Source organism: Heloderma suspectum, chromosome 13, assembly GCF_057233095.1.
Source record: "Heloderma suspectum isolate Gila_16-S chromosome 13, 16-S_ref, whole genome shotgun sequence".
In the NCBI taxonomy this organism is placed as follows: Eukaryota; Metazoa; Chordata; class Lepidosauria; order Squamata; family Helodermatidae; genus Heloderma; species Heloderma suspectum.
In genome coordinates, this window is record NC_139470.1 from 9,663,376 (window position 1) to 9,683,857 (window position 20,482).

The following is a 20,482-nucleotide window of genomic DNA, read 5'->3' on the forward strand; positions in this document are numbered from 1 at the left end:
CTAGATCTTGCATTCTCAGTGTTTGGGGCTGGTTTCTTCCAGTCAGAAGCAATATTGAGAACTGTGGTTCATACGGAAGCATGGAGATGGGCTGTTCAAGGGGAAACCATTCCTACTCTTCCATAGTTTACACAACCTGGTGTCCACCACTTGTTTTGGACTGCAACTCCCAGAATACCTGACTATGGCCATGCTGGCTCAGGAGGATGGGCATTGACGTGCCTGATAGTCGATTAGCTGCCAGGGCAGCTTTAAGGTTTTGGTACTTGTTTACAAAGCCCTAAACAACTTGGGACCTGGAGACTTAAGAGATTCCCTGATCCCTTACTGGCCTGCTTGGTTACTGCACTCATCAGGAAATACCTTGCTGGTGGTACCCAAGTTTTTGGAGGTCGGGTCCATCACGGCTCAGAATAGGGTCTTTAGTGTCATAGTGCCCACGCTCTGGAACCCTCTACCACTTCAAGTTATGCAGGCACCAACCTTGGTTTTCAGCACCTAGTTAAAATGTGTGTTTTCCAACTTGCCTTCCAAGGAAAGTAAGCTCATCCACTATACATCACTTAGAAATGGCTTTAATATAAGTGATTCATAAATATTGTTAAATATATTTGTTGTTGTTGTTCAGTCATTAAGTCGTGTCCAACTCTTCATGACCCCATGGACCATAGCACGCCAGGCCTTCCTGTCCTGCGCTCTCTCCCGGAGTGTGCTCAAATTCATATTCATTGCATCGGTGATGCTATCTAGCCAACTCATCCTCTGCCGTCCGCTTCTCCTTTTGCCTTCCATCTTTCCCAGCATCAGGGTCTTTTCCAGAGAGTTTTCTCTTCGCATTAGGTGGCCAAAATATGGGACTCGTAGGAGTCTTCTACAGCACCACAGTTCAAAAGCATCAGTTCTTCGGTGCTCAGCCTTCCTTATAGTCCAGCTCTCACAGCCATTCGTTGCTACTGGGAAACCGTAGCTTTGATTATATGAATATTTGTCAGCAAGGTGATGTCTCTGCTTCTTACTATGCTGTCTAGGTTTGCCATAGCTTTCTTCCCAAGGAGCAAGCCTCTTTTAATTTCATGGCTACAGTCACCGTCTGCGGTGATCTTGGAGCCCAAGAAAATAAAATCTGTCACTGCTTCCATTTCTTCCCCTTCTGTATGCCAGGAAGTGATGGGGCCAGATGCCATGATCTTAGTTTTTTTTAATGTTGAGTTTCAAACCAGCTTTGGCACTCTCCACTTTCACCCTCAACAAGAGGTTCTTTAGATCCTCTTCACTTTCTGCCATTAGGGTGCTATCATCTGCGTATCTGAGGTTGTTGAGAATTCTCTTGGCAATCTTAATTCCGACCTGTGATTCATCCAACCCGGCGTTTCTCATGAGGGACTCTGCATATAAGTTAAATAAGCAGGGCGACAATATACAGCCTGGTCGTACTCCTTTCCCAATTTTGAACCACTCGGTTGTTCCATGTCCGGTTCTTACTGTTGCTTCTTGGCCCTCATACAGGTTTCTCAGGAGACAGGTAAGGTGGTCTGGTACTCCCATCACTTTAAGAATTTGCCACAGTTTGTTGTGATCCACACAATCAAAGGTTTTAGCATAGTCAATGAAGCAGAAATAGACGTTTTTCTGGCATTCTCTTGCTTTCTCCATGATCCAGCGAAAGTTGGTGATTTGTTCTCTAGTTCCTCTGCCTCTTTGAAACCCAGCTTGTACTTCCGGTAGTTCTCGGTTCACATGCTGCTGCAGCCTAGCTTGTAGGATTTTGAGCATAACCTTGCTGGCATGTGAAATGAGCGTAATTGTATAGGGATGGCGGAGAATTTTTCCCCAAATCTTCAGGAGGCCGAGCGCTGAGGCATTCGGCCCCCTGAAAGTGTTGGGGAAATTCTCCGCCGGCCCCCTGCCCCCCCTTGGGATGGGACTTACCTTCAGCAAATGTCCCTCTCAGCGGCAGATCCCGGCGGCGGTTCGGCGTCATTTCGTGGGGGGTGGGGGCGGCGGCCGGTCTCCCGATCGGCTGCCGCCGCCGCCATTACAAAATAAAAAAGTAAGTAAAAAAACACAAAAACACCCGTGATAGGCTACGTGACGATTTACGTAGCCTATCACAGCTAGATTTCCAAAGTCAGCCATGATAGGCTACGTAAATCATCACATAGCCTATCACGGGTGACTTTGGGGGGAAAAAAAAAAGCGTGTATGCAAATGGCGGCGGCCCATGGGCGCCACCATTTGCATTCCTTATTTGGGCCCGGGTAGTCTACGTAAAGATTTACGTAGACTACGGCGAAAATAAGGGAACGCTATTTGCGTTGCCCTTATTTTCGCTGTAGTCTACATAAATCTTTACGTAGACTAGACGTGCCAAAATAAGGAATGCAAATGGCGGCGCCCATGGGCCGCCGCCAGTTGCTTACGCACTTTTTTTTTTTCCAAAGTCACCCGTCATAGCCTACGTGACGATTAACATAGCCTATCACGGCTGACTTTGGAAATCTAGCCGTGATAGGCTACGTTAATCGTTACGTAGCCTATCACGGGGTTGTTGGGATTTTTTGTTTTTTTTTTACTTTTTCTTTCACGGCCGGGGAGACGGGGCGCTTCTCCCCGGCCTGAATTTCGGCCGGGCGAGGCGGGATGCCTCCCCCCTCTCGCCTGAACTTCGGGGGGAGAAGTGAAGCTCCTCCCCCCCACCGCGAATCACCCCTGCGAAAAGGTAAGTGACTTTCGTACATCCCTATAATTGTACGGTAGTTCGAACACTCTTTGGCATTGCCCTTCTTTGGAATTGAAATGTAAACTGAGTAGGGATGGCAGAGAATTCCACCACGGATCTCAGTGAGGCCGAATGATAGTGCATTCGGCCCCCCGAAATCTGTGGCGGAACGGCCTGCCACCCCCCCCGCCCCACTGCGGATCCCCCCCAGGACAAGACTTACCTGGGGCGGATCTTCTGGGTGGCAGCGGCTTCGGCGGCAGTGTCTGCGGATCTTCCGACCGGTTGCCGCCGCCGCCATTTGCAGTCTTGTCGGGGTGATTTTTTTTTTTACAAGACGTGATAGGCTACGTAAAGACTTACGTAGCCTATCACGTCTGGCTTAAAAAAAAAAGTGTATGCAAATGGCGGCAGCTACGCTATTTGTGTTCCCCTTGATTTTCGCCATCATAGTCTATGTAAATATTTACGTAGAGTAAGACAGCCAAAAATAAGGAACACAAATGGCGGCGGCCGTAGCCGCCGCCATTTGCGTACGCGGGGTTGTTTTTTTTTTTAAGCCAGACTTGATAGGCTATGTAAGTCTATGTAGGCCACCATTTATGTCCCTGCTAGCCAGCAGCTGGATGTCTGGCTGCTGGCAGAGCCGGCCAGCGGCTCTGCGGAATCCCCATGGAGAGGAGCCGGCCGGCCAGGATTCTGGGGGGAGGGACGGAGCACCTCCCCCCCAGCGGAACCCGGCGGAGCCAGGTAAGGGGAGTTTCGTACATCCCTAAAACTGACCTTTGCCAGTCTTGTGGCCATTGTTGAGTGTTCCAAATTTGTTGGCATATTGAGTGCAGCACTTTAACAGCATCGTCTTTTAGGATTTTAAATAGCTCAGCTGGAATACTGTCATCTCCACTAGCTTTGTCGTTACTAATGCTTCCTAAGGCCCACTTGACTTCACTCTCTAGGATGTCTGGCTCAAGTTCAGTGACCGCACTATCATGGCTATCAGGGACATTCAGATCTTTCCTGTATAGTTCTTCTGTGTATTCTTTCCACCTCTTCTTCATCTCATCTGCTTCTGTGAGGTCCCTGCCTTCTTTGTCCTTTATCATGCCCGTCTTTGCACAAAATGTTCCCTTGAGATCTCCGATTTTCTTGAAAGGTCTCTAGTCTTTCCCATTCTATTGTTTTCCTCGATTTCTCTGCATTGTTCATTTAAGAAGGCCTTCTTGTCTCTCCTTGCTATTCTCTGGAACTCTGCATTCAGTTGGATATATCTTCCCCTTTCTCCCTTGCTTTTTGCTTCCCTTCTTTCTTCAGCTACTTGTAAAGCCTCATCAGACAGCCACTTGGCTTTCTGGCATTTCTTTTTCTTTGGGATGGATTTCGTTGCTGCCTCCTGAACAATGTTACGGACCTCCATCCATAGTTCCTCAGGCACTCTGTCTATCAGGTCTAATCCCTGAAATCTATTCCTCACCTCCACTGTATATTCATCAGGGATATGATTTAGGTCATACCTGAATGGTTTAGTGGTTTTCCCTACGTTCTTCAATTCAAGCCGAAATTTTGCAACAAGCAGCTCATGATCTGAGCCACAGTCAGCTCCAGGTCTTGTTTTTACTGACTGTATGGAGCTTCTCCATCTTTGGCTGCAAAGGACATAATCAATCTGATTTCGATATTGACCATCTGGTGATGTCCATGTGTAGAGTCGCCTCTTGTGCTGTTGGAAAAGAGTGTTTGCTATGATCAGCGTGTTCTCTTGGCAAAACTCTTTTAGCCTTTGTCCTGCTTAGGGATGTAAGAAAGTGACTTACCTTTTGCGGATCATGTTGATGGTGGGGGGGAGGCATTCCATCCCTCCCCCCGGAATCCTGGCCGGGGGGGGAGGTGCTCCGTTCCTCCCCCCCGGAATCCTTGCACAGCTGGCTGTGCTCCGTGGCAGCTCTGCGGAGCAGCCGGCCAGGCCCGGCCCGGCCAGGCCAGAGCTGTCTGCAGCTGGATTTCTGGCCGCGGAGGGCTCTGGGTAAACAACAACAACAACGCGTACGCAAATGGTAGCGGCTACGGCCGCCGCCATTTGCGTTCCTTCTTTTTACCGTCTTCATCTACGTAAATATTTACATAGACTATGATGGCGAAAATCAAGGGGAACACAAATAGCATAGTGGGAGCCGTAGGTTTAGCCTACGTAGGCTAAAATGGTGAATCAAAAAGGGACACAAATAGCGCCCGCTACGCTATTTACGTTCCCCTTGATTTTCACCGTCATAGTCTACGTAAATATTTACGTAGACTAAGACGGCCAAAAAGAAGGAACGCAAATGGCGGCGGCTGTAGCTGCCGCCATTTGCGTAAGAGTTTTTTTTAAAAAAACCCACCCCAACCATGATAGGCTACGTAAAGATTTACGTAGCCTATCACGTCTTTTTTTTCTTTTTTTTAAAACCTAGCCATGATAGGCTACATAAATCTTTACGTAGCCTGTCACATTGTTGTTGTTTTTTTCACAAGCTTGGAAATGGTGGCGGCGGCAGCCGGTTGGAAGACCAGCTGCCGCCGCCTTCGCCGGAGCTGCCGCCGGAGCCGCCGCCGCCCGGAAGATCCGCCACAGGTAAGTCTCATCCCAGGGGGAATCCGCGGGGGGCAGGGGGGTGGCAGGCCATTCCACCACAGATTTTGGGGGGCCAAATGCACTGGCATTCGGCCTCACCGAGATCCGTGGCAGAATTCTCTTACATCCCTAGTCCTGCTTCATTTTGTACACCAAGGCCATGCTTGCCTGTTATCCCAGTGATTTCTTAACTTCCTACTTTAGCATTCCAATCCCCTATGATGAAAAGGACATCTTTTTTTGGTGTTAGGTCTAGAAGGTGTTGTAGGTCTTCATCGAACCGATCAACCTTAGCTTCTTCGGCCTCAGTGGTTGGGGCATAGACTTGAATTACTGTGATGTTGAATGGTTTGCCTTGGATTCGTACTGAGATCATTCTATCATTTTTGAGATTGTACCCCAGTACTGCTTTTCCCACCCTTTTGTTGACTATGGGTGCTACTCCATTTCTTCTAAGGGATTCTTGCCCACAGTAGTAGATATAGTGTTCACCTGAATTAAATTCGCCCATGCTTGTCCATTTCAGTTCACTGATTCCCAAGATGCCCATGTTCAATCTTGCCATCTCATGTTTGACCACCTCCAGCTTACCTTGATTCATTGATCTGACATTCCAGGTTCCGAAACAATATTGTTCTTTACAGCATCGGACTTTCTTTTCACCACCAGACACATCCACAGCTGAGTGTCCTTTCAGCTTGGCCCAGCCACTTCAGTCTTTCTGGTGCTACTTGGAAATTCCCTCTGCTCTTCCCCAGTAGTATATTGGACACCTTCCAACCTGAGGGGCTCATCTTCTGGCATCATACCTATTAGCCTTGTGATACGTTCCATGGGTTTTTCTTGGCAAGAATACTGGAGTGGGTTGCCATTTCCTTCTCCAGTGGACCACATTTTGTCAGAACTCTCCACCATGACCTGTCCATCTTGGGTGGCCCTGCACAGCATAACTTATGGCTTCACTGAGTTATGCAAGCCCCTTCGCCACAACGAGGCAGTGATCCATGAAGGGGTACATAAATTTATGTTAAATACATAAATAAATCTCAACACCACTGGAGGGCACCAGGGTGTGAAGGCTACAGTGAGACTTTCATTTTAATTCAGAACAAAAGTATCTCTGTGTGTGTGTGTGTGTGTGTGTGTGTATGTGTGTGTGTCTGCTACAAGAACTTCTGGGAAACACTTCACTAACTTGTACATACAACAGACAGCAAAGGTGACAGCTTCCACTCTTGTCTTCCATCAACCAGCTTTTTTGCAAGAACAAAAAGGTGCTTCCAACATCACAGCTAGGAGAGGCTAGAGTCCATGGAATGTAATGATCTCTGACAGGCAAGTCACATTAGCGATTTCCTATCCCAAGACCCTCATTAGCATGCATTATTACTAATAACATGCAAAAGATGCTGAGATGTGCGCCGCTGATGTATCACTCCAGCATTCTTCTGGGAGTAATTAGATACAAAAGGGTCCTGCCTTCAAAAGGATATGATTTTTCCTGGGGAAACTTGAGTCAACCATTAGATTAATGGGCAAATAGCACATTCTGTTCCAAGTGTATCGCAACAATCTTTGGAAACTTTGGCATCCCTAGCAGTCAGGAGCCAGAGCACAGCACCCACAGCAGCACCCACAGATCTGTGTGCTGCTGTCCCATGCAGTGAGCCACTGGAGTTACAGGTTGGAGAGTTCTCCTATGCACCACCCATGTAGGCCACCTACCCATTGGTTCCACCGGATTGGCTCCACCTGACCTCGAGTATATAAAGGCTTCCAGATGGGAATGGATGGAACAGTCTGTTTCTGGCCTGCATCAGTTTTGCATGTGCTCAACCATAACTCCCATTCTCTCCCATTTTCTGTCATTAAAAATAAAAGAAACTACCATTGAAATTCACAGTTCAATTAAACACATTTTCCCATAGGCAATGGATTTTTGTATGCACTTTTTTAATGATTTTTTTTTGTATTCATTTCCTGCTAAAATACAAGGTTTTTTGAGCTAAGAGCTAGATCAGTATATTCAGAGAAGGGTGCATTCCAAGGGCACTTGCATGCCAATCCCTGTATTAGGCCTAGATATCAAAATTCTGTTGGTTCAGTTAAAAAAAAATAAAAATGGACCAAACAAAATTATTCAGCATCCCTGCTTCCAAATCAAGCTGAGATTTTGAAATGGGAGCATCTGCTGTGGCTAATGTGTTGGTGTTAAAATGTGCATGAAAGCATGGAAATGTGCATTTGGGGGATTTGCGCATTTGGGGGATTTGCGCATTTTCATAAATGTGAATTTGCGCAAATGTGGGAAATTGGGAAAAAAATCTGATGCTGCCAAGGAACGGATGATGGAATGAAAAGCACATGACAATGGGTGAAATGCAAATGGGATGGATTTTACAAAATCTGTACATCCCTACATGTAGGGATGACAGAGAATTCCGCCACGGACTGAAATGGGATGGAATTCCCTTCAGTCCTTACCACGGAATCCTCTGCAGAACAGCACCGCAAGGTCCTGCAGAGCCAGGAGTCATGCGGCTTTTTTTGGTCATCGGCACAGAGTCACGAAATTTTCGTAAATAAAAACGCAAGGTAGTATATTCCGATAATAAATATGTAAGTTTTTTTTTAATGAATTGTGCTCATCGCCTTGTTTGTGGGTGTTCTTTTTCAATTGAAATCCTCCATCTCCATTTACTTTCAGCCAAAACACTTCCACCTCCTCGGGGCTTCCCAAAACTAGGGATGTATGAAAGTTCCGCCACGGACCTCTGGGAGGCCAAATGCCAGCGCATTTGGCCCCCCAAAATCGGTGGCGTAATGGCCCCCCGCCCCCCCGGGATGGGACTTACCTGGGGCGGATTTTCCTGGCGGCGGTGGCTCTGGCGGTGGCTCTGGCGGCGGTGCAGCAGCGGTGCGGCTGCAGCGCCGGTCTTCCGACCGGCTGCCGCCACTGCCATTTCCAAGTTTCAAACAAACAAACAAACAAACAAAAGGAAAGATTTACGTAGCCTATCATGGCTAAATTTTAAAAAAACACCGTGATAGGCTACGTAAATGTTTACGTAGCCTATCACGGCTGAGTAAAAACAAAAATAAAAAAACGCGTGTAAGCAAATGGTGGTGCCCATGGGTGCCGCCATTTGCGTTCCTTATTTTGGCACGTCTTAGTCAACGTAAACATTTACGTAGACTACGGTGAAAATAAGGGAAACGCAAATAGCGTAGCATCTACGCTATTTGCGTCCCCCTTATTTTCGCCGTAGTCTGCGTAAATGTTTACGTAGACTAAGACGTGCTAAAATAAGGAACGCAAATGGCGGCGCCCATGGGCACCGCCATTTGCTTACGCGCGTTTTTTGGTTTTGTTTTTTACTCAGCTGTGATAGGCTACATAAACATTTATGTAGCCTATCACGGCTGACTGCAGGGACGCAAACGGCAGCCGCTACAGCCGCCGCCATTTGAGTCCCTGCTAGCCAGCGGCCAGATGTCCGGCCGCTGGCGGAGCCGGCCTGTGGCTCCGCAGAATCCCTGCGGAGTGGAGCCGGCCGGCCAGGCTTTGGGGGGGGGGAGCGCCTCCCCCCCCAGCCAGAATTTCGGGGGGAGGGACGGAGTGCCTCCCCCCCAGCATCAGCATATTCCCCGAACAGGTAAGTGACTTTCGTACATCCCTACCCAAAACAAGGCTGCCCTAGGTGTGCCTGAGCAATGCACTCTTTGTTTAAAGCAACGCTGTTTGAAAGAAAGAAAAAAGCTTTTAAAATGACCATGCCGGTCTGAAGCCCTGCACGAGGTATTATGCTCCCTGCTAAGCTTTCTATTTCCACATCCAGCATTGTTGTTGATGTTGTGAGGCTAAAATGCAGAGGAGAACCAACTCTGTGCATGTCTACTCAGAAGTAAGTCTTACTGAGTTCAATGTGACTTACTCCTACACATGTCAGCACCCCACTTGCCCCCAGCTCAGCTTTGTATTTCCACATCCAGCTCATTATCAAACCTGTTAGTTATCTCACTGGGTGACTTTGGGCTGGACTCTAACCACTGCACCATACTTCTTTTATGAAACTCATGAAGAAAAAGAGACAGTATAATGGAAAGTTCTTTCTGAAGCAGTCACACTTCACTTGTACAAATGCAGCATGAAGGGAAAGATCAGCAACCTTCTCTTTGAATAAAAAGCACACTCTGCACATACTCCTACACATGTCAGCACCCCACGTGCCCCCAGCTCAGCTTCGTATTTCCACATCCAGCTCATTATATCAAACCTCCTGTTAGTTATCTCAGAAGACCCTTGGGTGAATGGGGGGGGGGGGGTTTCCAGGTGTCAGGAACGCCTTGGCGGCCTCTCTCAGTAGATTCCAATAGCCAACTCAAGACACAGATGAAAGGGAATTCTTTTCAAAGCTTTAATCCCATTACAGCTAATGATTCTTTCAGATGCTAATCACCAGCGGCTAAAGCAAAGAAACAGCAGAGTGGCCTACGCTTCAGGCAGGCAGTTGATCCCCGTTTGAAAGAGAGTCACTTGAAGACCCAGAACGTATGGGTTAGGGAGAGATCCTCCCTCTTTCCCTTGGGTCCACGGGAGGCTGCCATTGCTTGCACGCCAAATGGGCGCTACGCCTCCTTTCCGTGCCCTCCATCGCTCGTCGCTCTTTGCGTCTGCATCGAGCATCTAAGAAGCCCCCCTCCCGCACTCCCTCACTACCAGGGTCACTATCTATCTCAGGAATGCCAGCAGGAGGAATCTCTGCCAGGTGCTGAGCCTGTGAGGGATGAGCTGGCTCCACTCCCATGGATGGCTGTTCCTCCTCAGAATCAGAACTGCTCTGGGGCTCTCTGGGCTCAGTTTCCACCCTGACACCAGGGAAGAGCTGGATTGAGGGAGATTACACACACACACACACACACACACACGCACACACACACACACATAACAGTATAATATAGTTCTTCATATTCCCTGGTATGTTTATTCCTCATTTTGTCCATTCCCTGAGCATGTGCAGAGTGTGCTTTTTATTCAAACAAAGAGAAGGTTGCTGATCTTTCCCTTCATGCTGCATTTGTACAAGTGTGACTGCTTCAGAAAGAACTTTCCATTATACTGTCTCTTTTTCTTCATGAGTTTCATATAGCAGAAGTATGATGTAGTGGTTAGAGTCCAGCCCAAAGTCACCCAGTGAGATACTAACTGGTTTGATAATGAGCTGAATGTGGAAATACAAAGCTGAGCTGGGGGCAAGTGGGGTGCTGACATGTGTAGGAGTAAGTCGCATTGAACTCAGTAAGACTTACTTCTGAGTAGACATGTACAGAGTTGGATCTCCTCTCCATTTTAGCCTCACAACATCAACAACAACACTGGATTAGGGATGTACGAATCCCTTACCTGGCTCCGCGCAGGGGCATCTGTGGTGGGGGGAGGCGCTCCATCCATCCCCCTGGAATCCTCGAGGGGGGGGGAGGTGCTCCGTCCCTCCCCCCGGAATCCTGCCTGGCCGGCTCTGCTCCATGGCCAAGCCATGGAGCCGCCAGCCGGCTCCAGCCACTCGCAGCTGGACATCTGGCCACTGGGCAGCCCTGCAGGGATGCAAATGGCGGCTGTTGTAGCTGCTGCCATTTGCGTCCCTGTATTGAGCCGTGATAGGCTACATAAATATTTACATAGTCTATCACGGCAGGGGGAAAACCCCCAGCATACGCAAATGGCGGTAGCCGCCGCCATTTGCATACGTTGGGTTCCCCCCCCCTGCCATGATAGGCTACGTAAATACTTACGTAGCCTATCACGGCCTCCGCAGGGATGCAAATGGTGTCCCTGCATTAGCCGTGATAGGCTATGCAAGTATTTACGTAGCCTATCATGGCTAGGAAGAGGAGGAAGCGAATGGCGGCCAGGACGGCTGCCATTTGCAAAGCAGCGCGGACGGGAGCAGGTAAGTGCTCCGTTTCGTGCACCTTTCGTGGGGTGGGAGGCGGTGGAGACTTCGTCCCGCGTGCCTTTCGTGGGGTGGGGGGGTGGAGGCTTTGTTCCGTGACGGATTTCGGGGGGCCGAATGCACTGGCATTCAGCCTCACCGAGATCCATCGTGGAATTCTCTGACATCCCTACACTGGATGTGGAAATAGGAAGCCTAGCAGGGGGAATAATACCTCGTGCAGGGCTCCAGACTGGCATGGTCATTTTAAAAGGTTTTTTCTTTCTTTTAAACAGTGTTGTTTTAAACAAAGAGTGCATCGCTCAGGCACACCTAGAGCAGCCTTGTTTTGGGAAGCCCCAAGGAGGAGGAAGTGTTTTGGCTGAAAGTAATTACTGCACGTCTCAGGGCAGGGGAAAAAATACGTAAATATCTACGAAAAATAGCCTTTCTTACGGAAGTTATGCAGACTCACGGAGATGGCTGGGCACCGGAATTATGGCTGTCGGTACGGATTTATCTTCATAATTCTTGGAGCGGAAAAAAAGAGGAGAATTCCAGGGTCTTGCAAATGATGGTATGGAGCACTGGCTGCAAACTGCAGAAGTCAAGCGGCACGGAAGGTACACAATTCTTACATCCCTACCTACATGTAACCAGTGCCAGTAAAATAAAAAAAAATATGTAAAATAAATTTGAAGAACACAGGCTGAAAATGTGCATTTCCCCCATAGGCTAGAGCATACAAAGACACATTTGGGGGGGATCTGCACATTTGGGGAGGATTTGCGCATTTTTGCAAATTGAAATATGTGCAAATGCCAATTTGCACATATTTAGGAAATTGGAAAAAATCGAATTCCATCTATGAGCAGATTGTAGAATCATAGAATCATAGAATAGTAGGGTTGGACGGGGCCTATAAGACCATCGAGTCCAACCCCCTGCTCAATGCAAGAATCTAAGTCAAAGAATCCCTGACAGATGCTGTCCAGCCTCGTCTTGAACGCCTCCAGTGTGGGAGAGCCTGCTACCTTCCTAGGGAACTGGTTCCATTGTCGTATTGCTCTAACAGTCAGGACATTTTTCCTGACGTTCAGTTGGAATCTGGCTTCCTGTAACTTGGGCCCATTATTCCTTGTCCTGCACTCTGGGATGATCGAGAAGAGATCCTGGCCTTCCTCTCTGTGACAACCTTTCAAGTACTTGAAGAGTGCTATCCCATCTCCCCTCAGTCTTCTCTTCTCAAGGCTAAGCCTGCCCAGTTCTTTCAGTCTCTCCTCACAGGGCTTTGTTTCCAGTCCCCTGATCATCTTTGTTGCCCTCCTCTGAACCCTCTCTGGTTTGTCTACATCCTTCTTAGAGTGTGGTGCCCAGAACTGGACACAGTACTCAAGATGAGGCCTAACCAGTGCTGAGTAGAGGGGAACTAGTACTTCACATGATTTGGAAGCTACACATATTAATGCAGCCCAAAATAGCACTGGCCTTTTTTGCAGCCACATCACTGTCAGGGTGGACACTGAGCCCATAGAATCCCAGAGTAGTTCTGATTCTGAGGAAGAGGAGTCGCTCCTGGGAGACGAGTGCGCTCCTCTTTCCCAGGGCCAACAGCTGATGGAGATTCCTCCCACCAGCATTCCTAGCTTAGATAGCAGTACTGGGAGTGACAGAGCGTGGGAAGCAGACTTGATGGATGCGCGATGCCGACGCAGAGAGCGGCGCCAAATGGAGGACGCAGAAAGGAGGCGTAGTGCCCAGTTGGCGCGCAAACAATGGCTGCGCCCAGAGGATCCAAGGGAAAAGGGGAGAGACTCTCCCTAGTCCTTAAATTCAGGGGTCTGCCAGTAATTCCCTTTCAAACGGGGACCAACTGTTCCAATGTAGGGCATAGGTACTCTGCTGCTCATATCTAGTTGCTAACAGTAGAGTTGTTAATTTGTAAAAGAGGAATAAAGCTTTGAAAAGAATCCATTTGTCTGTGTCGGGACTTGGCTACTGGATTAGACTGAGAGAGGCCTCCAAGGAGCCCTTGACAATCACATTGTTGGCTCATATTTAGCTTGTGATGATGGAATGAAAGGCACCTGACAATCAGGGAAGCGTAGACAAGAGATTTTACAAAATCCATACTTCTTACTCCTGGCTCACCTCGGACTGCTGCCCACAACCCAGCTTAGACATGCAGCTCCCTTGAGTCTAGCACTGATCTAGCATTCCCAGTGAAATTTTGTCTAAATCTAAGCCAGCCAGTGAGCTTAGGGTGGGGGGGGGGAGGTTCCTCTGGGGAGACTCATCTGAAGAACTTTGAGGGGAGTGAAAAGAGTTTTGATAACCTAATAACATTTATCAGGGATGTGGATGTTCTATGTTTCTCTTGGTTAGATTGTTTCCAGATACCACCAGATTTCCAGAGGTGAAATTTGCAACAAATTCAGGAATTTCTCCTCAGGTGAAATTCTCAGAAGAATTTTAAGGGAATCCAAAAGACTTTCAGTAAGATCAGCCACATTTGGGGATGGGGAATGTTGTTTCTTCCATCACTAATCATTTCTATATCACTGTTCTGTCAATGCTCAGTTTAAACCAGCCCACCCCAACCTGGTTGTCCTCCAGATGTTTTGGACTACAACTCCCAGCACTCTGAACTATGTTGGCTGGGGCTGATGGGAGCTGAAGTCCAAAACATCTGGAGGGCACCATGTTGGGGAAGGCTGGTTTAAAAGAAAGGCTTGCAAGATGAAAATAAGCAAAGCTCTTCCTCTGCAAGGGACTCTTCCGTCCTCCACCCTCACTCCTGAGGAAAGTAGCTGAGGAACATTGGCCCTCATCTATCTTCCACGTAGCATAGTCAATCTACTGTCCCCTACATTCCTGGCAAGCATTCCCACCCCAGTGTACAGCCCCAATTAATAGACTAAAGACTAGGGATGTTGCTGGCACCCAGTGGGGTCTGGGCGTCCATCGCCCCCCCTTGCCCATGACTCCTGGACTGCGCCCACTGAGACGGTGCACTCGCTCACCCCTGCTTGCGCACCACTCGGGTTCTCCAGGATTCACTGCGATCCTGTCCAGTGAGCGCCTGCCATCTTCCCGCTTTTGTTGTGTGCGCAAAAAGGAAGTAAAAAATTAAAAATATGCAGATTTAAATATGCAAAGTTTGGGGCCAGCAAAGCTTAATGTGTGCAATATTAAAGGCATAATATTGCCAGATTCCGGCTGAACATCAGGAAAAACTTCCTGAGTGTCAGAGCAATACGGCAATGGAACCAATTACCTGGGGAGGTGGTGGGCTCTCCCACACTGGAGGCCTTTAAGACGAGGCTGGACAGCCATTTGTCAGGGATGCTCTGACTTGGATTCCTGCATTGAGCAGGGGGTTGGACTCGATGGCCTTGTAGGCCCCTTCCAACCCTACTATTCTATGATTCTATGATTCTATGATTCATAATGCCTCTAGCTCAGAAGGAACAAAGAATTCAGATGACATCCTCACTATGGATTACAGATTTTGTAAAATCCATTCTGTCTGCATTTTGCGGATTGTCAGGGGCCTTTTTTCCTGTTGTCTGCTCATTGATGGAACTGGATTTTCCCCAGTTTCCTGAATTTGCGCAACCCCCACCCCTGCCCCAAATGCCAGTGCAACTCATTTGATTCCGTTGTGGATTTTTCTGACATCCCTACACCACATCTTGCCTGCTAATCAAAAAGTGCCAACGCTACATCCAGGGCTGTCACTGGAACCTGTCTGGGGGGCGGAGCTTGCTTAGCTTTTATCAGCTTGCCCACCCCCCACCCCCTGGACTTCAGCTCATTTTCCCATGAGCTGGCATGACTTGATCTGCATCAAGATGGGCCAGCTCATTGATTTTTCCAGGGTTTTGCCGAATTTGTGCAAAACGTGACCCAAATTTGCATAGATGTTGCAAATTGTGCCCCTTAATTTGTGCACATTTCTATTTATGTATTTTAAATAAAGCCCCAGAAAAAGTTCCCAGATTTCAGGAAAAATGCCATGGTTCAGCCTGCAAATGCGAGCCAAGTGGGATGCTCTCCAGGAGTCCGTTGAGCCCCAAAAGGGCTGGACTGCACCATGACGGACATTCCGAAATCCATGTGAGGCCTGGTACCACTACTCTCCTGTGTAGATACACATGATTGACAATGACTGGTGATATCTGAAAAGTCAGAGGGGGAATTGGATTTCCAGGGGGAATTGGATTTCCAGGGGTCAAGGCTCGAGTATCATCCCTTCCCCGTTGCCATGGTTCACTGAGGCAAAATGCATTATGGAAAAGCATAAGACTGGCTTAATTTGCATAATGCATCCAGGTTGCAGACGTCCACTCTCCTTGTACAGATTTTGTTTGTCCTGGCACAGAGAAAAGGGCAAGGTTTAGAAGCCACACTTCCTCCCCACTGAATCCACTGCCTGAAACTTCTCAGAACCAGTGTTTCGCAACCCACCCTTCCTTGCCATGCAGGTAGGCTTCTTGACATCTGGGGATCATATTCCACCTGAATAGCTCTGCTCTGCCTGCAACAGGACTGAAAATCAACTGGGATTTAAACTTGTGTCACTGCTCGAAACATTGTTGTCGTCATGGAGATAAAGGACAGTTACTCTTTCCCCCCCGTCCTTAATTAACACCAGGGCTGCAATCCACTTCAAAGGGAAGAGCAACGACGTCTTCACAATCCCAGCCCTTGTTTGTTAAAAAAAAAAAAAAAAGTCCCTCAAGGGTCCCTTGGGTTGAAGGATGGAAATGAGTAGCAAGATTTAAAGAGAGTAAAAATGGCAGCTAGGCCTAGAATCATAGAATCGTAGGGTTGGAAGGGGCCTACAAGGCCATCGAGTCCAACCCCCTGCTCAATGCAGGAATCCAAGTCAGAGCATCCCTGACAGATGGCTGCCCAGCCTTTTTCATAAATGCCCATTTACACAAATGGAGGCCATAAAGCAGCCATTGATGCAACACTATAGGCATAAATGGTCCAATGGATGAAATCTGTGCAAATTTCGGGAAAGTTGGAAAATGGGTCTGCAAGTCCATGGAATCTGCCCAACAGGGGAAAAGCCAGTCCATTGTGGAATCCCCGGGTCGGATTGATGAAAATCTGAACTCATGTGGTCCCATTGCAGATTGCTCCAACATCCCTACATGTGATGCAGAGAAATGGATACATGAAGCTACCTCATCCTGTGTCAGACCAGTGGGTTATTTAGCTTAACCTGGGACTGCTGGCATCCAAAGTGTGTGTTCTGCCATTCCACCTTCCCTTATGGCCCCTATTGGTCATTGAGAGCTGCCTGAATATCTCCAAGTAGATCTGGCATCTTCTGGGAATTGAGAATTTTCAAGACAGGGAATGATATACCATACCATTCTCTGATTCTACTCAAAATAGAGGAGATGTAGGAAACAGGGGAGGGAAGTGCAATACTTCCAATTTCATGCATATGACAGAGTGGCTTTGGAAAAAGAGACAACAAAAGATTTCCTTCCCTATCTGTTCACCCTCTTTAACATATTAATTGGGGTTGCACACTGGAAATAAAAGTGCTTAGCAGAAATGTAGAGCATGAAGGATTGACTATGTGATTTGGAAGAGAGATTGGCTGGGGGCATGATGCCACAGGGCTATGTGTTAACAGATGTGCGTCACCTGGGAATCTATAGCAAAGAAAGCAGTGGGGACTGATCTATCTTTATTCCTTGACAAGCAAAGCAATGCTACATCTTTGGGTCTCTCTACAGACAGCTCATAAAATGGCAATATTGATTACGAGACTCAAATTTGTAGGTCTGACAATAAAAGCAATTTGTTATTGAATTGGGAACAGCTACAGAAGACGAATGCATTTTGGTTATTAACTTTGAAAACAAATTATTCTTAGGGAAGATGAGGAAGGGAAGATAAAACTCCAGACTTCTTGAAGATTCAAGTGCCTTCTCCTCAGTGTTTGTCTGAATAATCAGATTAGGCATGGGTGTGAAACTTGTTGACAGAATTCAATTTTTTAAAAATAAAAATAAAAATTTGTCTTCTTGGCCCCAAGCAGTGGAGTTTGGCAGATAATTTCCCACCGCACTTTGCAGTTCAGACAGTTTTCTTTATTCTGCCCTTCTGACATTCCTATCATTCTGACATTATTATGGATTGCTGCTCCAATTAAGACCTCAAAGGGGCTGATTTTGTGCAAGCATATTTTTCCTTATGGTCAAACAGCGTCATGGTTTTTGTAATCTGAAAATCCCACCCATCCCTAGAAAGGCCCATGATACCACCAAAGGAAACAACTACATCGGGGGTAAGAAACATCTGGGTGTCTAGGGTGCCAATTTCTTAATCTCTGTCCAAAAAAGAGCCAAAATACATGGCCCTTTTGTACCCTGCAAGGAGGGGGGCAGGAAAGTGGGCTGGTTAGGAACAGTAAACTAGCCCTTAGAGGCTGTAAGAAAACATGGCAGAGGCTATGGAATTATGTTTTCTTCTGTTTTTAAATGGCACTCTTTTTGCTTCTTAAATTGCCCTATCTTTAATCTTTCAAGCATTATTTAAATTCATTCAGCTGAAGGAAGAAAAAAAATATATTCCCCTTCATCTGCCAAGCCCCAAATCCATCCCTTCCCCTCCTTCTGGTGAGACAGCTACAGCAGACTAGAATAATATTGTCTATCTCAGTTCTGTCTGCTGCTCTCAAGGTGTAAAGTTGCAGATGAGTTCAACATAGCTTGTTTTACTTCTGATTTCTAAGGGCATGTAGTACCTCTCATTCCCCAGGCTTAAAAGAGAAATTGGCTTTCTAATTTTAGAATGAGATGTATCCTCTCTCTCTCTCTCTCTCTCTCTCTGTCTCTCTCTCTCTCTCTCTCACACACACACACACACACACACTGCTTTGTAGGCTTGTATGCCAAAGTTATTTTATGTAAACTCCAACCCTCTCTTTCTCTCTCCCACATACACCTCTTTCTCTTTGTTTTCATACCATGTTATCTACACACACACACACACACACACACACACACCCTTAGGAGTCCCTGCTTCAAAGTCACCTTTCCAAGCTGGAAAGGAAAAAAAATTCAGAATAAAAACCTCTGATTAAATATTATATTAAATATATACATTCATTCCTGTGGAGAGCTTAGCTCACTTGGCACTAGTTAACCTTCCCTAGAACACAGCAATTAGTAGCTGGTAATAGCCCCAGATGTCAGCAGGAGTCTGTACACAGTATTTAACAGCTTATTCATCCCCATTGCAAGATTCACTTCCCCTTTCCTTTCCCATGCTTGCAGAGCCAATGTGAGAGGAATGTGGAATCTGAGCCCAGCAGTCTCCAGCAGCTCAGACATGCCTAGAAAGCTCCCCAGGAAGACGTCTGTTGGGTCTCAGAGAGCCAACTGATGCGTGGAAGGGGGCTGGCACATGGACGAATGATGTTGCACAAGTTCAGAATGACCTCGTTGGAAATATCCATTTGCCTGGCTCGAAGTAGCTATATTATAAATAGCGAGGCTGAGAAATTTCATAATTAGTTGGCTCATTGTTTGAAACTCACATTTGTCGCGAGCCTGGATTGATGTATTATGAATTCACTATTAAGTTCAGAACTGATTGTGAGCTGTGGAGCATGTGCTGTAAAACAGTACACAGTTTCCCCACCCCCATAAATTTTCAGTCATCCTACCATGTAGACCCCCACCCCCCGAATGTACTTCAAACAGTCTCCTTAGCTGTTTTCGTCATCAACACTGCAGCTCTGGCTCTGAAGAAGAGGAGAAGGAGGACTCTGCAAGTCCATCTTCCCACCAGCAATTGGCTAGTAAACATCGCATGACAGCATCACACAGGCAGGCCGTGTGAAAACAACCAACCCCAAAGGGGCCACATAACATGCTGGTGCATGAGGTCACGCCGGACTGTGTGATGCCAAACTACAGCACCCAAGATGCACCTTCATACAGTGCATGTGCAAAAGCTGATGCACATGGAACAAGATTTCGTATTAAAGGAGAACTCTTGAACAAGCTCACATGGATAAAATCATCACTTTCCGAGTACTCAGCGAATTTGCTTGGGGTAAGCTTGCCCGTCACTAATGACAAATTGGGCAGTTCTTCCCTCAAATGTTCTTCTCTGGATAAGAATGTAAGTAAGCTGAGATCCTGGGCATGCATGGTCAAGCATTCCAAAGCTTTGTGGGCTCATGAGCCAAAGCGTCATGCCTCCTTTGGATGACTCCTCTTCAGAAAATGACCCTTGGCAGTTTCCAACCCATATTCCACTAGCACTAATGGCATTCTGCTAGTGGAAACAAGGTTCCAAACTATGTGCAAGAGGAGAATCCTAAAGAGGAGAAACTAAAGTTACAGTTCTGCAAGCGCTTGTGCATTACGCTTCTGCAGGCCATTGAACGACCATCTGCGCAAACAGTTGCACGTTATCTAAGGCCGAATTCCCTGGTGGAAAAGTATATTGTGTCAGCACTGCAATGCAGATAGGGATGGACAAATCCCTAGGATTCTCTGAACATCATCTAGCCACTCGTCCCATGCCCGATTCCCATTTGCATTTGCCATCGCTGTGTCAGGGTTGGCTCTGAGCATATAGAGTGTCAGAGCAGTTCAGGTTCTGAGGAAGAGCTGCAACACATGGGGAAGGAACTTTCCCAGGCTTCAAAGGCACAGCTGGACAGAGAGGCCTTCCCTTCACACTCCCTATGAGTGATAGCGAACAGGGGGAGGCGAGGGAAGGACAACCTGAACCCTTAGTGTGGTGTAGCGGTTAGAGTGTTGGACTGGGACTCAGGAGCTCTGTGTCAGGGTTGCCTCTGAGCATATAGTGCGTCAGAGTAGCTCAGATTCTGAGGAAGAGCTGCGACATGTGGGGGAGGAACTTTCCCAGGCTTCAGAGGCACAGCTGCATAGAGAGCCTTCCCCCCTTCACACATCCCTGGGAGTGATAGCGAACAGGGGGAGGCGAGGGAAGGACAACCTGAACTCTTAGACACAAGGCGCAGATGCAGACACAAGCGGGAAATTGCAGGGGCTTAGCTTAGGTGCCCTGCCTGATTGGCTTGGCGTCAACAGCTGTGCCTAGAGGTGTCACGGGAGAGGGGGAGATCTTCCCCTCCCATCTCTTAAGTTAAGAGAGTTTGCCACCTTTTTCCCAAATGGAGACCAACTTTCATAGCTCCCCTTTGAACTCCTT

The 20,482-nt window shown here is 47.4% G+C and overlaps 1 protein-coding gene across 1 annotated transcript in view; it reads right to left on the reverse strand.

Annotated features, from left to right (window-relative positions):
• The window catches only part of TMEM132D (transmembrane protein 132D), a 376,683-nt gene that overhangs the window by 218,987 nt on the left and 137,214 nt on the right, over window positions 1–20,482 (reverse strand). The gene's annotated exons all lie outside the window — the stretch shown is intronic.